Source organism: Cibotium barometz, chromosome 15 (assembly GCF_041138505.1).
Source record: "Cibotium barometz isolate CiBa-2024 chromosome 15, ASM4113850v1, whole genome shotgun sequence".
Classification (NCBI taxonomy): Eukaryota; Viridiplantae; Streptophyta; class Polypodiopsida; order Cyatheales; family Cibotiaceae; genus Cibotium; species Cibotium barometz.
Genome location: NC_141060.1, coordinates 701,132 through 705,641, shown reverse-complemented (window position 1 = coordinate 705,641; position 4,510 = coordinate 701,132). Strand labels below are relative to the sequence as shown.

At 33.9% G+C, this 4,510-nt stretch overlaps 1 non-coding gene across 1 annotated transcript; it reads left to right on the top strand.

Moving 5' to 3' along the window:
- The first annotated feature begins 4,226 nt into the window (after positions 1-4,226).
- TRNAN-GUU (transfer RNA asparagine (anticodon GUU)) lies at positions 4,227-4,300 on the top strand. The gene has a single exon. It is a non-coding gene; the product is annotated as a tRNA-Asn (tRNA).
- Positions 4,301-4,510: the final 210 nt, after the last annotated feature.

Genomic DNA, 4,510 nt, shown 5'->3' with positions numbered 1-4,510 from the left:
AGATTTTGGAAAATATGATAGAAATAGAGGTTTAATAGATTAATAATTGAAACTGTAAGCTCTCTAAGCAAGATAATGTAAGAAAATCTCTCAATTTTGATTGCTAAAATCTTTGTAAATCCTAATTCGAAAATCAAGATCAAGAAGATCAAGAAGTTTAAGAATCAAATCGTAAACTAGATTAGGGTTTTGAAAATAGTGTTTAATGAAAATTTAAAAATGATTAAGAGAAATTTCTTTGTTAATCTTGTCAAACAAGAAATTAGCAAATTTACAAATTATGTGAAAATCAATTACAAAAATAATTAACACTAATCACTCTCTAAGCAAGGACCTAAGGACTTTGATGTCGATGCAATGAAAGAAACTCAAGGGTTGTACTCATTAGCATGGAGTACACACGTGTTTCACTCATCATAAGGAGTAACACCTATTGCACTCAATAATGGAGTACACAGCTTCTCAAAAATGAGAAGTCCACCATGGAGGCTTAGAGCTCCAAAGAGTAAGAGTACTCAAGAAAGTATAATGATCAAAAGGGTATAATGTCCATGAGTCCTATGTCTCATATAGGGTCCCCTAAAAGTACATATGTAAATGTTCCTAAGAAGCCTAAGTGCTTAGGCTCCATTTTCCATGTGCATGTGCATGTGCATCCAAACCTACTCATTAGCATGGAGTACACACATGTTTCACTCATCATAGGGAGTAGTACCTATTGCACTCAATAATGGAGTATACACATAGCTTCTCAAAAGGGAAAAGTCCACAATGGAAGTTTAGAGCTCCAAACTCAAGAAAGTATAATGATCAAAAGGGTACAATGTCCATGAGCCTCATGTCTCATATAAGGTCCCTTAAAAGTACACATGTAAATATCCCTAAGCCCAAGTGCCTAGGTCCCATTCCCCATGTGCATGTGCACCCAAACCTACTTTATTACAGACACATACTTTTAGGAATTGGGTTTATGGCAAGGTCAATTTGGGTAATAATTATACTTTAATTATTTAATATTTATACTTTAATTTTTTAATAATTATAAATGACAATGATTTTTCTTAAAATTTATAGTCGATACAGATTGTATGTCGAGGAAATTCTCACAAAGGATATGAGTAAGTATTACAAGTCTTCATCAAGGTATTGGTATTAATAATTGGTCGGTAGTATGATATTAGGTATACCTACATCTAGACTCATGTCTATAGGCTTACGTGTCCAAGCTCATGGATCACACATCTCCAAGTGCACGTCTATAGGCTTACATGTCTAGACTCGTCTTTTTTTGGAGGAGTGGATTGAGGTCTCGCAAACCTAAGAGCCATTTGGCTTGGTTTTTGGAGTGAGATTTTTTGGATTTAATGGACGGTGATTAAGAGTCTTAATTATAATTAGAAGTAATTAAATATTTTTTTAATTATCTTTTATTGGATTTGTATGCTTCTAGACTACTAATTCAAACAATACATGAAAAAATATTAAATTCATGAACACAATTAACTATCCCACTCCAATCCATGCTTAATGGAGTGTTTATGTTTTTGAAGTGGATTTCACTCCTAATCACAATTGCTAAGCTATTCCTCCTTGGATTAATGCAACAAGATCAAATCATTATGGGATTCAAAACCATGTAAAAGGCTAATGTGAAATCAAGGTTTTATCCTTCTAAGAGATGAAAATAGAATGCCCTAATGCAATAAGCTTTAAATCAAAATAAAAAAAACAAAATAGATAAAATGAGATGAAATCGAGGTTTTATCCTTCTAAGAGATGAAAATAGAATGCCCTAATGCAATAAGCTTTAAATAAAAAAAAAAAACAAAATAGATGAAATGAGATGAAATCGAGGTTTTACCCTTCCAAGAGATGAAAATAGAATGTCCTAATGCAACAAGCTTCAAATCAAGATAAAAAACAATAGAACTAACACATCCAAGACTCAAAACCATATGTTTTTTAGAGTGTGACCTCCTAATCAACACTGAGAATATTAGGTGATCTTAATAGCTTGGAATGGATGGATAAATGGAGCTAAGCCCTAGATCAAGCCTCAACAGCAATAGGTTTAAAATAAGGGCTTGCCTTAGCCTTGCCAAATCATGAGTTGTTTTGCCTTGCCTTAGAACTGTAATTACTACTTCTTGATGTGGGTACACTAGCTCATCCGTCGCATCCTCAGTCAGTTGTCACACCAGAATGCTCCTTTACCAATGGGGTGAAGGTAGAGCTCTCTATGCCTAGGTGGAGGCAAAAAGAGATAGTCTTCGTGATGGTTCTCTCTCATAAAAGACGAGAGAAGAGGAAGAAGCTTATGTATGAGGGAGACCTCCAAACAAACCTATCTAGCATGCATTCATTAAGCAAGCAAGATTAAGCACCATATACGCAAGTAAGAAGAGATCACTAGTACTCTAATTCAAGGGAATGATTACCTATTGCTTAGTGTCAAAATTATCTAGTTTTTGCACTAGCCCGACCAAATTTAAAAATGGTCCCTGATGACAACCACTATTACTAATCTTATGCAAGTTGTACTTGAAATTCTTAGACTTTCTCTATTGACATTAGGTAAGGCTACTTTATATGTTCCAGTGCCATCTTACAAAATGTAAGTGTTTGAATGAGTAATATGACAAAGTGCTTTAAGGTTAGGCAAGTGATACCATATTAACCTACAGAGTGGTTAACAATATACAAATGCCATAACAAAGTAATTTCTTACGAAAAGCACACTACTTAAAATTGCACATATTTTCATCATTGAAGTACATTCCTCCAAAGTGGTTTATCTTCCACATATCTTATCTCCCTCCTTGAGATTTTGTATAATTTTTTGGCATAAAATTTACCTTTGAGTGCAATTGCTCGTACTTGTTTTTTGGTGCTTTAGCGTGTGTTTATAGGTGGAAACATCATTTCAGTAAGCTTTTCATGTAACTAAGCTCAAGGTAGGGAGGCTTTATATGTTCCATTACCATCTCACAAAAGATAAGTGCATGTTCGAGTAAGTAAGATGGCAAAGCGCCTTATGATAAGTCATGCAAGTGAAACCATGTTGACCTACGGAGTGGTTAACCATGTTAACCTATGGAGTGGCTAATTGTATACAAATTCCATAATAAAGTAGTTTCTTCAAAAAACACACTAATTAAAATCGCACATATTTCCATTATTTGTAGGTGGAAACATCATTTAAGCAAGTTTTTCATAATATGGTATTTAAGTATCCTTGAAAATTTTTGCTTACATTAAGTCACTTATTGCTAAAAATGTAAGTGAACAGATATAAACTTAATGTTATTGTGTATTCCTCAATGAAGAAAGAAAAAAGAAAAAAAAATGTTGTCATTGTGCAAATGGGTCTCAGAAGAAAAAGAAGGAGATAGATATAAATACCTCTAGCATTCTCATTTCTCTCAAAGAAAAAGACCTTTAGCTTGTCCTAATCTATTATACATAATATAATATTTCTCAGAAACTTACATACATTGAATTTGAGGAGTACCTTACACGAAATGAACGTTTTTTCTTTGCTGTCTTTTTTTAAATGATATGAGAGGCTAAAGTCCACCTTACATGAAATGAATGTATTTTCTCTGCAACCATTTTAAAAAAAAAAAGAAAAAGGAGCGAGTTTGGATGAGATTTTAAAGACAATTATAATCCATTGAATATAATAAAGTAAAAATCAAAGTTTAAAAAGGCATATGTCCTAATGTACATGGAAAAAATAACCCCACCTCCAAGCTTATTTTAAAGACACATAACAATCATGTAGGAAAAAACATAATAAAGACCAAGAGGTTTGAAAACTCTCAATATATTCAAGCTCTTTACATAGTCTTATGCAAGAGCAAATATATATGTCACAAGTTATTGTATGTATCTTTTAAGGAGGTTTTCCCACAACATCGAGGATTGGTGATAAGAGAGAATTGAAGATGGAAATTTTAAAATTTTAAAAAATTGTAGCTCATTATATAGGATGTGAAGGAGGATGGAAAATATGCCGTGTTTACAATTTTTAAAATTGAGTGGTTGTATTTGAATGAGTAGTAGTTGAAAATTTTGACATTCGTGGAAACAGCTTCTAAGCAGGTTTATTGGTGCATTTTACTTGGGATTTTTTAGTAAGGCTTTTATTAGTGAGAAGACTTTATGTGTTAATGCAATTTGGAATTTATATATAATACGCCTGACGCATTTGTACAGCAGCAGCTGCTGGAGTAGCTCAGTTGGTTAGAGCGTGTGGCTGTTAACCACAAGGTCGGAGGTTCAAGCCCTCCCTCTAGCGCCATTTTTCCAAGAGAATGTTCTGTTATACAAACAGATAGAAAGATTATTTTCTAGAGTCACATAGGAGGAGGAGGAGCTTCCGTCGGCGACCTGCCCACATGTACGCTTATATTTTCCAAAAAAACGTTAAAAACAGATAGGAAGAGTATTTTCTAGCGTCACATATGAGGAGGAGGAGGAGGAGCTTCCATCGGCCTGCCCGTCCCCC